Source organism: Trachypithecus francoisi, unplaced genomic scaffold, assembly GCF_009764315.1.
Source record: "Trachypithecus francoisi isolate TF-2019V2 unplaced genomic scaffold, Tfra_2.0 Lachesis_group14, whole genome shotgun sequence".
Classification (NCBI taxonomy): domain Eukaryota; kingdom Metazoa; phylum Chordata; class Mammalia; order Primates; family Cercopithecidae; genus Trachypithecus; species Trachypithecus francoisi.
Window position 1 is genome coordinate 32293330 of NW_022681459.1, and position 12734 is coordinate 32306063.

General features: G+C 51.6%; 1 long non-coding RNA gene across 1 annotated transcript; it reads left to right on the plus strand.

Moving 5' to 3' along the window:
• The first annotated feature begins 88 nt into the window (after window positions 1–88).
• On the plus strand, window positions 89–1649 carry LOC117095900. The gene is made up of 2 exons (XR_004442233.1): window positions 89–194; window positions 780–1649. It is a non-coding gene; the product is annotated as an uncharacterized LOC117095900 (long non-coding RNA).
• Window positions 1650–12734: the final 11085 nt, after the last annotated feature.

Here is a 12734-nt window from a genome sequence, read left to right on the forward strand (position 1 = left end):
ATCCATGAACTGGAGTAGAGAAGAGGACTGATCTCGTTACTTGGCCTGGCTGGACGTGCTGACCTCAGGATCACAGGCAGTGGGAAGGAGCAGCTCCTGGAAGGTCGGAGTGGGTCCTGTGATGGATGGAAACGACAAGTATCCTGAGCAACAAAAATGATCAGCACTTGGTCTGTGGCAGCAGGAGCTCAGAAGTAAGGAATCCCAGGGCCTTATATGAGTGGCCCATTGTGACAAAAACTTTTTAAACAAAAAAATAGCCCCTAAGGAGTGTTCCAATGACTACCTCTTAAGCAATACAATTGACCCGTGAACAATGCAGAGATTAGGGGCACAAATCACCACACAGTTGAAATTCGGACAATAACTTTTGACTACGCCAAAGGAATTTACTAATAGTCTATTCTTGGGTGGCAGCCTCAGTGATCACGCAGATAGTGGTTAACGTACATTTGTGTGTTATATGTATTGTATAGTGTATTCTACAGTACAGTAAAGCTAGAGGAAATAAAGCAATCATAAGGAAAATGTGTTTACTTCATTAAGTGGCTCATCATAGAGGTTCTTCTCCTCATTTTTGCATTGAGTAGGCTGAGGAGGAGGAGGTGGGAGGAGAGGAGGAAGGGTTGGTCTTGCTGTCTAAGGGGTGGCAGAAGTGAAAGAAAATCCATGTGTAAGTAAGTGACCCACGCGGTTTAAACCCTGTTGTTCAAGGGTCAACTGTTTGAACAGGGAAGTTTTGAAGTGATCTCTCTTTTTTTTTCTTCTTCTTGAGACAGAGTCTCACTCTGTTGCTCAGGTTGGAGTGCAGTGGCTCGATCTTGGCTCACTGAAATTCAGGAAGTGACCTCTTTTCAAATAAGGCATGGCAGGGAAAGGGGGAGGAAAATGGCAAAAGTCTGCCCCACAAACTCAGGACCAAGATCCCCAATTTCTTCCCCTGGTGAGTGGGGCTCTCATTCCCTAGACCACAAAGTCTATTTGGGTTCAAAGACCACTTAGGCTCTGGGCTTGGCCTTCCAAGAGAAGAGGGTATCTGGGCCCTCGCAAGAATGCAGAGCTGTCCGCCCATGGATGAGTGACCGCAGGTCTGACCCTGTCCCTGGTCTGGGCTTCACTCCTCCTGTAGGTGGACGCGGCTGTAGGCTCAGGAGTTCTCTAAACCAGTCAACAGGTGGTTGTGGGTGGGTGTGCTTGCAGGCAGAGGAAGAGGTCTGTGGCTTACATCAGAATCTCAAAGTTGACACCTAAAAAAGGTAAAAGCTCCTGCCGGATGCTGGCATATACAACTAACAAGATAACACTCTGGATGTACATCCGGGCACACAGGAAGAGCATTCTTGTTGATGGCGGTGGTTTCAAATATTTCAGTGAGTTTTCTCTTGAATGCCTCAGTTGGGAGCCACTTCAGTTCAGCGCAGGCAGCAAGGGAGCTTCAAGGGCTGGTAGTTATGAATTCAAGCTTGTACACAGCAACAGGTCACAGGTCTGTGGAAGATACCTGTCAATCAATATTCAGAGGTAGTATTCCATAACTGAAGCATAGGGCATATCTGACCTCATCTGACAAGGCTAAAATCATGATTGTTTTTCTAACTGGGAAATTTATGTAACTTATTTGCCAATAAAGAACCAGCTCTCTCCCCCCATTTTCTGACATAACGCTAGTCATTAGGGAACTGTTCCGATGATGTTCATGAAAGGACAAACCAATGTCTTCCGCTATAATACCACCTATTTCACACAGATGACTCTTGCTGCTTCCATATGACCCTAAAAGTATCGGGAGTGTCAGGAAGTCTCTTTAATCATCGTTCTCCAACGTGCTTAGGAGATGAAGTCATTCTGTGAAGTGGACTTCAGTTGACACCACTGAGAAAATGTCCTAGAGAAAGTAAAGCTTGTAATGGCCTCAAACTTTACAGAAATAATGCAACTTCTTTCTTTCCTTTCTTTCCAGTTTTTAGATATTAATTTTAATTAGTTCAGGGCAACCTGTTTCTGCATCAAAGTCTTGGGAAGCTTCTACCTGGTTTTATTTATTTATTTATTTATTTATTATTATTATTTATTAGAAATAGGGTCTCACTGTGTCACCCGGCCAAGTGTAGTGTATGAATGGCTCACTGCAGTCTCAACCTCCCAGGCTCAAGCCAATCCTCAGGCCTCCACCACCTGAGTAGCTGGGACTACAGGTGTGCCACTGTTATGCCAGACCGCTTGTTCCCGAAGAAGACCACCAGAGTCCAGAGTCAAAGCCAGCGGCAAGGATCTTTAATGCAAGTTCGAACTTGGTCCCTGTTCTATAACCATACAAAAGAGGGCCCCAAACAATGCGTTCAATTGCTATTTATAGCTCGAGGTAAACAGGACTTGTCAGGTACAGAGGAACAAGGCATTTCTCTAGGACAGCATTACAATTGGTTACATGTTAATGTTAAGTTTGCTTTTAGCAGCCTTCTTATTGGTTCCTGCGCTTTTACAAACAGTTTGTAACCTTATTGGAGCTTCCCCAGGTGTTGTTTTCTTAACGTGTTTGTGTCGGGCCCAGGAAGTTGGGACAAAATAGAGGATTGTGTTTGTACTGGGCCCAGGACTAAGATATGTGGCAGACACTGGTAATTAGAGCAGGACAGAGACTTCACAACGTTTGTCCTTACATGTCTGGAGTCTATAGATAACCTTAATCGGTTAGGTCCGGGGTCGATCTTTAACTAGGCTCAGGGTGCCGCCCGGGCTGTCAGGGCGCCACCCGGGCTGTTTGCCTGTGGACTTCATTTCTGCCTCTTAGTCTCTTCATTTGATCTCTTTCACCACCAGGTCCTGCGAATGTTTTATTTTAATTTTTTATTTTTTTGTAGAGACAGGATCTCGTTATGTGGCCAAAGCCAGTCTCAAACTCCTGGTCTCAAGCAATCCTTGTGTCAGCCTCCTAAAGCACTGGGATTATAGACGTGAGCCATGGCACACAGCTGATTCATTATTTTATTTTCTCAGAACTCTATGCAACCTGATTCTTAATACTTAAGAAAAGAGAAGCCAGACAAAGGTGGAAGTAGTCACACACAATGTGAGTGTCATTTGGCACTTAGACAAGAGAGGCGGATTGTAAAAATAAAAGAACCACATGTCACAATTGGCTGTGGGCTTGGATGTGGACTCCAGCACTTTTTATTTTTATTTTTTTAGGAGATAGTGTCTCACTCTCTTGTTCAAGCTGGAGTGCAGTGATATAATCGTAGCTCACTGTAATCTCAAACTCCTGAGTTCAAGTGATCCTCCTGCCTCAGCCTCCCAAGTAGCTGGGACTACAGATGTGCCACCGCTCCAGGCTAATTTTTATTTTTTTTAATTTTGTAGACGGGGTCTCCCTGTGTTGCTCAGGCTAGTCTCAAACATGTGACCTCAAGCAATCCTTCCGCCTTGGCCTCCAAGGCACTGGGATTATAGGTGTGAGCCACTGTATCTGGCCAAGAAACCAACCCCACCTGTTTTCTACATAAAGTTTAGCATCTAGATACAAAGCAAATAATTTTGAAAGATCAAGGAGTCTGAAGGGAAGCTGGTGGGAGGGGAATGGGCTGAAGGCAGCGTTTTCTGGTCTACGGTTTTGCTTATTCTTGGACTTTCCAAAGTCCCGAAAGAAGCGGAAGGAAAGTGGGAACGGAGGAAGAGGCAGGAAGAAAGGAGGAGGGCTGCGCCTCTGAGGTTGCAGATTAGCCCAAGGCGGCTCAGTGGCTGGGAAGGAAGGAAGGAAGCCCCCAGGGCCGAAGGTGGAGTCAGAGTCCTGGGTCCAGCAGAGACTGGAGGGGAGGAGGGTGCTGGGAGCCAAAGACCTTCCTGCTAGCACTGCAGCCTCTTAAACTGCTTAGGCTTTTATCCAAATTTGATATGTCCGCATTTTGTAGGCCTCCAAACCCAGTCACTCAGGGTAACCCAAGCAGGAAGGGGAGGATGATGGGAGAAGCTGCCCCATCTGATTATGCCCTTCCGGCTTTTATCCATTCCTGGGAATGACTATTTCTCCAACTTGGGGGATGCCTCTGTGGCAGAATACAGTGGCATTGACCAGCAGTGGAAAATTCCAAGTCCAAAAACCGATTGGCCTTTTAAAGGAAAGTAAGAAATCATCTTGCATATATGAAATATTGGGAAAAAAAAGTTGTTACTAATAAATCTCAAGAGACCACTCTGGTGAGATTGAGTTTCTTTGGGGATGTGTCGAGCAGGGTGTATGTACCCAGTGGGTACATCCCACCCTTCAGACTCCTCCTTCAGCTCCTGTCTACTGTAGCAGACAGAAGGCAGCTGCGGTCCTCATCTCCTCTGAGCAACCCACTCACTCATTCACTCACTCATTCATTCACTCGCTAACTCATTCACTCACTCACTTATTCACTCCTTCACTCGCTCACTCACTCATTCACTCACTCAGTCGTTTACTCATTCACTCACCCTTTTACTCACTCACTCATTCATTTACTCATTCACTCATTCACTAACCCATTCACTCACTCATTCACTCACCCATTCACTCACTCACCCATTCACTCACTCATTCACTCATTCACAAACCCATTCACTCACTCACTTATTCACTCCTTCACTCGCTCACTCACTCATTCACTCAGTCGTTTACTCATTCACTCACCCTTTTATTCACTCACTCATTCATTTACTCATTCACTCACTCATTCACTCATTCACTAACCCATTCACTCACTCACTCACTCACTCACTCATTCACTCACCCATTCACTCACTCACCCAGTCACTCACTCATTCATTCACTAACCCATTCACTCAATCACTCCCTCATTCACTCATTCACTCACCCATTCATTCACTCCCTCATTTACTCACTCAGCCATTCACTAACTCATTCTTTCACTCACTCTCCCATTCACTCATTCACTCACTTATTCACTCACTCACTCATTTCCTCATTCATTCACTCAATCATTCACTCACTCAATCATTCACTCATTCACTCACTCATTCACCTCTTCACTCACTCATTCACTCACTCACTCATTCACTCACCCTTTATTCACACACTCACTCATTTATTGACTCATTCACTCACTAATTGGTTCATTCACTCACTCACTTCTTCACTCACTCATTTACTTGTTCACTCACTGACTCATTCACTCACTCTTTCCCTCACCCATTTATTCACTCATCCACTCATTTGCTCACTCACTCATTCACCCACTCACCCATTCACTAAGTCATTCACTCATTCACTCACTCACCCATCACTCATTTATTCCCTTGGTCACTCACTCATTCACTCACTTACTCATTCACTCACTTATTCACTTACTCACTTATTCACTCACTCATTCACTAAATCGCTCATTCATTCACTTACTCACTTATTCGCTCATCCATCCATTCACTCACTCACTCATTCACTCATTCACTCACTCAGCAATTCACTCACTCACTCACGTTCACGCATTCACTCATTTACCCACTCACTCATTTACTCCTTCACTCATCCACTCACTCACTCATTCATTCAGTGACTGACTCACTCACCCATTCACTCATTTACTCCTTCACTCACTCACTCCTTCATTCATTCATTCATTCAGCAGCACCCATGATAGGTTCACTCTGTCCTGGGTTCTGCTGCTGCCCTGGGCCTGCAGCAGGAAATAGTCAAAGATCTCTGAATCCACGGCATTCAGAGTTCAGCAGGCGGACCTCTGGAGAAGCCCAGCAGATAGGTGAAATACCCCATGTGTGACACGGATGAAGATGTTTGAAGAGAAGCAGGGAGGGAACAGGAGTGTGCGTGGAGCCCAAAATTTCTAAGAGGGTGATCTGGAGAGGCCTCACCATGCAGGAGACCTTGCAAGAGAGACCTGAGGAAGGTGGGCAGAGTGGGTAGGGAGAGAGGGTCTGGGCTGAGGAAAGAGCAGGCTGGGCCTGAGGTTGTCGGGTGCCTGCATGGGCCTCTGGGCAGCACCAGGATCTGAAGGGACCAGAGGACAGGCCAGTGTGCCATGTGTGGGGCCTGTGACTCTGAGTCAGCAGAGAAGATGCCTGAATTACATCCTGATAGATGCACCCTGACTTTGAAGCTGAGGACACCTGAGGCATGGAGGTGGGGTGGAGGTGGGGGCAGAGCAGGGGATGGGGAGGGAGCCGGTTCCGGTCCAGGTCAGAGGTGGTGTCTTGGCCCCAGTGGCTCCAGATGCAACGAAGAGTCAAGAGGGACTTTCCTGAGGGACTTAGATGCCAGGGTGGAGGAGAACTGCAAGGCTTCAGCCTGAGCCCCTGGGAAGATGGAGTCACCAGGAGCTGAGCTGAAGAAGACTGAGCAGTGGGGGATTGTGTGGGGGGTGCAGAGGCCTGAGCTCAGTTTGGCCTCTGCAGATTTGAGATGCCCACTCCATGCACAGGGAGAGACAGCAGGGGAGGGGAAGAGGCTGCAGCTCAGGTAGCCCTGGAATGTGCAGCCCGACATGCTGGGGCACTGGGTCATGGTGCCCTCATGGCTGGGAGCTGCTTCCCTCCTGGGATGCCAGAACTCCTTTAGGGCACATCCACAGCTCCTGTGCTCACCACAGAGGGAAAGTGGGAAGGGCATCTGTCCCTATGCATGTTCTCCTTCACCTTGTCCTAGGCAGGTCCCAGGCAGCACCTCCCCTCCCAAGTGGCTACCCTTGGCCCCTGCCCCTAGTGTGCACAGCCAGACCCTCGAAGAGGACTGGACTCAGCGGCTCACTTCTAATGAATAGAACCAGGCAAAAGAGATGGCGGTCTCTCCTGAGATAGGATTGGGAGGGACTGCAGGTTCTGTCCACTGGAACTCTCCCCCTGGCTCTTGCCAGGTGCTAGTTCTGGCAAAGCCAGTCACCTGCCCAGGGCAGAGGGCAGTCTGAAGCTGATGCCACGGAGAGACTGGGGCCTTCAGTCCAACAGCCTGCAAGCAACAGAATCCTGCCAGCAACACAGAAGCGAGCATGGAAGTAGCTCCTCCCCTGATGAGCCTGAGCCTTCAGAAGACACGGCAGCCCTGGGCAGACACCTGCTGCAGCCGCGGAGAGCCCCTGGGGCAGAGGACCCAGTGAAGCCTGAACTCCTGGCCCAAGGAGTAATCATTCCTGGGGTATAAGTGTGTGCTGGTGTGGGCCGCACTTTGGAGTAATTTGTCAAGGGACAATAAAGAATAAACACACACCTCAGGTCCTACTGGGTGGAAGCTGTACGGTCAGCATGGCATATAATATCTTCCTCTTGAATTAGAAGATTCATTGCTAAGACTCAAGATTTAAAAAAAAAAAAAAAAACCTCTAGTTGTAGCACCATTAAAATACATGACTTGCAAAAAAAAAAAAAAAAAAAGAGCCACAGCTATTCTTTTGCATCATAGCTACAGGTATATATTAATATATGTTAATTCCTTGACTGACTGAGCAATGGGCCAAACTCATGAGAACAGATGTGTGAGGACGGTCAGTGACCACCCTGACCCCAGCCCTTACATACAGACAAACTTTTGAGTATAATCCATAACCTTGGGGGTCTTGACACTCTAAATTTTATTGTTTTTAATTAACTATTTCTATTCCCTAAACAATACCTGTTCATCGGAGAGAAAAATGGCATTACCTATACTAACAAAAGAAAGGAAATAAAACGCTCAGAAACATTTACATATGTATGCAGACTCACACACATACACACACACACGCACACACAGGCTCGCACTGTGTCTAGGCCTGCCTTTTCACTTATTTGTATGTCTTGAACATATTTCCATGTCAGTAGACACTTATCTTCGTAGCGATAACAGCAATTAAATATTACTGCAGCGTCTATTTTTACCATCATTTATTTAACTCATCATGTTTGAACTGTTAGGTTGCGTCTACCGTTTTCTGTATTACAGACAATTTGATGACAAATGACCAATCCCCTAATGTTCAATATAAAAATATCAATTGTATAAAGAGATAAGGGGTATTTGACTAAAATAAAATTCAATGTGCTCCACCTTCTCCACATGTAATATGCTCTAAAAAGGCATGAATAATTAAATTAGCCCTTCTATTCTCCAGCACAGATCCTGAGCCCAGTGGTGGGTGCAGGTGCTTAGAGCCTTGGTCTGCTCTTCTGCAGCCAGAAGGCAAAGGCCACTCAGCTGCCACCTTAAGACACCCAGGATTCTCCTCTCCTTTTTTATTAATAGAGTAATGCTCAGCCTCAGTGCATGAGAGCAGCGCTCTCTGACTTTGCATTCATCAGAGTAACCTAGGGGGCTTGTTTAAAAATACACATTCCTGGCCAGGCGCGGTGGCTCAAGCCTGTAATCCCAGCACTTTGGGAGGCCGAGACGGGCGGATCACGAGGTCAGGAGATGGCGACCATCCTGGCTAACACGGTGAAACCCCGTATCTACTAAAAAATACAAAAAACTAGCCGGGCGAGGTGGCGGGCGCCTGTAGTCCCAGCTACTCGGGAGGCTGAGGCCAGAGAATGGCCTAAACCCATGAGGCAGAGCTTGCAGAGATCCGGCCACTGCACTCCAGCCTGGGCGACAGAGCGAGACTCCGTCCCAAAAAAAAAAAAAAAAAAAGAATTACACATTCCCTGGCTGCGCTCCCAGAAACTGGACTTCAGTGGTTTAGTGGGGGTGTGCATAGGCCAGGTGATTCTGAGGACCACGAGGGGTTAGGAATTGCCCCGTTAATTATGGCCAAGGCAGAGATCAGACCATCCAGACTATCCAGCATTGTCCGCAGCATATTTATTCCCCCCCTTTTGCAATGAATATTTGATGCTCAGCGGGATGAGCCCCAGGATGAGGCACACATCCAAGAAAAATTCATGCCTCTCCATCTTTTCCCCAGGATTGCCCTTTGGCGAGACTCTCCTTTGCGATTGCTTCACCTTCCCCGGTTCATAGAACAAACAAACCTCTTCTTAGTCTCTTTTGTTGTCTCTTGTCTGTTCAACAAACATCCACTATGCAGGACCATCCTCCGGTAAGCCGTCGAGTGGGGCCGTTTGGGAGCCCTTCTTCGTGGGGTGGGCACTGAAGGAACCGGGGCCCCATAAGCCCGTACTTTTGTAGAGGCTGCCCCCTCTCCCATGGCAAGGTAACTGGCACCAGGCTGTTAAGCTGTGGATGGGCAACCGCACAACGCATTGCATGTGCATATTTCAGTACGTGGAGTTGGCCAGTGAAGCCACCGAGGTCGACACAGCCTACAGCAGCGCGCGTGTCCCTGGGGAGGAAGGGTCGTCCCGCCTCCCCCCCGGCCAGTCCTGTTGCGCCTCCTCCTGCCCCACTCTGACTTTCGCGCGCCCAGGTGTCTCTGAGGGTCGCGCCCCGATACCCTCCTCCACCCCAAGGCTTCTTCTCCCCAAGGGCTGGGCTGGGGGCCCAGGAGCGCCACAGCCCCCATGGGCCCGGGAAATCGTAGCTTCCTCATAGCTAAGCCCGCCGCGCTCAGCTTTTCCCACCACCTGGAGGATCCACTCTGTGCCTCATTCCCGACTTCAGGCTGCAGAGAAAACTTGGGGGCGGGGTCGAGGAAGCCGCGCCTCGGGGCTCCCAGCGCAGCCCCAGGAGGAATCCTGCCGGGAACTAGAAGCTGTGCGCGCCCCGGGCTCGGTGCCGCCAACAGCCGGAGCGGCCGGGCCTGCCGGGAGCCTCCGCGTCCAGGTGGGTCTCCGCGCCCCCATTCCACCCCGCCCCGCCATGGGCGCTCCCCGCAAGTGCGGGGTTTCCACCCGCCCCGGCGTTCGCGCCCACTCACGGTCTCCCTCGCCCCCTCGGGAGACGCTCCCTGCGTTCTATCCCGCCCCGCCCTGGCGCGCCCCGCAAACGATGTGACCCCGCCCCCCTGCGGTCTCCCCTCCCCCGGACGCTGCCCCTGCCCCCACTTGGGGAGCTCCGGGCATCTCTAAAGCCCTCAACCAGAGTCCTCCAACCCACCCGCGAGGCTCGCGCACCAGCAAAGCGGCCCCACCCGCAGGGACCCCGCCCACCTGTGGCGCTACCCCCGCCTCTGCGGCCTCCCCCACCGCTAGCGCGGCCCCCACCTACGACGACCCCCGCGTAGGTGCTCCTGCCCACCCTCCCCCCCAGCCCCTGCTCCTTTCCCTGCCCACCCTCCCCCCCAGCCCCTGCTCCTTTCCCTGCCCACCCTCCCCCCCAGCCCCTGCTCCTTTCCCTGCCCCCCTCCCCCCCAGCCCCTGCTCCTTTCCCTGCCCACCCTCCCCCCCAGCCCCTGCTCCTTTCCCTGCCCACCCTCCCCCTCAGCCCCTGCTCCTTTCCCTGCCCACCTCCCCCCAGCCCCTGCTCCTTTCCCTGCCCACCCTCCCCCCAGCCCCTGCTCCTTTCCCTGCCCACCCTCCCCCCCAGCCCCTGCTCCTTTCCCTGCCCACCTCCCCCCCAGCCCCTGCTCCTTTCCCTGCCACCCTCCCCCCCAGCCCCTGCTCCTTTCCCTGCCCACCCTCCCCCCCAGCCCCTGCTCCTTTCCCTGCCCACCCTCCCCCCCAGCCCCTGCTCCTTTCCCTGCCCACCCTCCCCCCAGCCCCTGCTCCTTTCCCTGCCCACCCTCCCCCCCAGCCCCTGCTCCTTTCCCTGCCCCTGCCCCTAGCCGCGCCCCCGCCCCCGCAGCCCCTCCTGTGCGGTCGGGCCCCGCCCGTCACAGCCCATTGGCGCTGGGGCGGGGCGGGGGCGCGGGCGGGGGGGTGGTTCCCAGTCGGGCGCGCGGGCAGGGTCCCCATTGCCTGCTGCGCATCCGGACTAGCGGCTGCCCTCGGCCTCGCCATGGACGCGGACGACTCCCGGGCCCCCAAGGGCTCCTTGCGGAAGTTCCTGGAGCACCTCTCCGGGGCCGGCAAGGCCATCGGCGTGCTGACCAAAGGCGGGGATGCTCAAGATGTGCGCCCCCCTCCCAGCGGCGAGGGAGGGACGGACGGAGAGGGGGAGAACAGGGCGAAGCGGATGGGGGGACGGGGCAGAAGAGGGGGGAAGCGATGGAAGGACTCGGGGAAAGGTGAGGAAGCGATGGGAAGAACCGGGGAGAAGAGCGGGGAAGCAATGGGGAGAACTGGGGGGAAGCCCGTGTCCGGGAGCGGCAGGGGTACCTGCGGGGCGGCATGAGCCGGCAAGGCAGCCCCGGGGTCCTTGCCGGGTGGGGCGGAGGAGGAAGGGACATGGCGGTAGGAATCTCCATCCGGAAGATAGTGAGCTTTCCACCCCCTCCGGTTTATGTTTTAAATTGAGCCTGGCAGAGGGGGTCGCCTGGAGGACCCTCGGGAGTCGTTCTGCCTCTGAGCTGTAGGACGGGGCCGGGCTTCCCCTCCGAAGCGTGGGTACAGCGCGATGACTCCCTAAGTGGCCTCCCGTCCCCCAACTCCGCCCCACGCCACCCCTAGCATGTGGAGGAAGAAACGGCCGGGTCCCCGCGCGCCTCCTGTCGCCTCAAATGCATCTTCAGTAGGAAAAACAAAAGCAACTGGAATAATTTTCCAACATGATCCTGTGATTAAGCCATTAGATACTCCAGCCAACAGACTGAATCACTTTAAAATTCACACCATTTAAAATGGTTGTGAGAGTTGCAAAACTTTACCGCTAAACTTTGAAGTAATTGAAGCATTCTGCTCCACTTGCTTGCAAACTAGGGTTGGGGATAACTTTCAGTCCAAAGTAGCAACCTTCTAAATCCAGCTTAGATGCGAGGCTCCCACTGACACAGGAAGAGACAGTGGCCCTTGTTTATTCTCCTGTGTTCAGATACTTTGTCATTTCTTTTGTATCCTGATCATCACTTCTGCTTTTCCAATTCAAACTAAAGGGAGTTTAATTCTGTTTTGGAGAAGCTGTAGTTAGTGGTTTCTTTTCATGGTTTGCTTAATCTCTTAAGTCTGGTGCTTGCATTTACCCAAATGGACTTTTCTTTAGTACGACAGTGCCATAGCTTAGGGCTTCTCCCTCCATATCTGCTCCCCAGGAGGCTCCCTAGAAATGGGTGCTGGAGATCCAGCCCCCCTCCGTGTGCCATTTTCTTTGAGTCCAATGTAGGTTTGGCTCAGAGAAGAAAACGGGCCTCCGGGTTAGGTGCCTCTGATTGCTTGTGAAATGTTTAATGATAAGGCGCCTTCCCAACTAATTTTACACATTGATAGTTGTAGCTTGAAGTATCACTGCAGTCATAAGAACAAGAAACACTCCCATAAAGTAGATAGGCAGAAAAAGCCATAAAAGTTTAATAAAGTGCAAATAAAATGGTGTTGTAAGAATGTACAGTGGGAAATGCTATCAGTCCAGCCAGATCGGCTGTGGCGTCCTCCTGTAAATACATTCAGCCACGTGTGGCCCTGATCGCAATCACTACTGTGAATTGTGATCCAGAATGTTCTTGGGGTCTGATGCCTTGACTGTGCCAGCAGCTGACTCTGATTGGGCGTCACGGCGGTGATGTGCTTAGCGCGGCCAGCTGGGCTGAGGGGTGGACACCCGTGCACTCGCCACGTGCAGGCGTTATTCTGGTGGTGGAGTTGCACGCGGTGCGGCTTGTCCACCTGGGCTACTAAAGTACCGGGAACCCAACTGCGGGCGGGCGCCTCCTGACATGGAAGCTGTCTTTGTTATCCAGAGCTCTCTACAGACCTCAGCTGCCGGTCCCTGAGCCCACGGGGAGACCCGGAGGGCTCTGCTGGGCCATGGAGGTGCCCGAGCAGGTGGTCGCTCATTG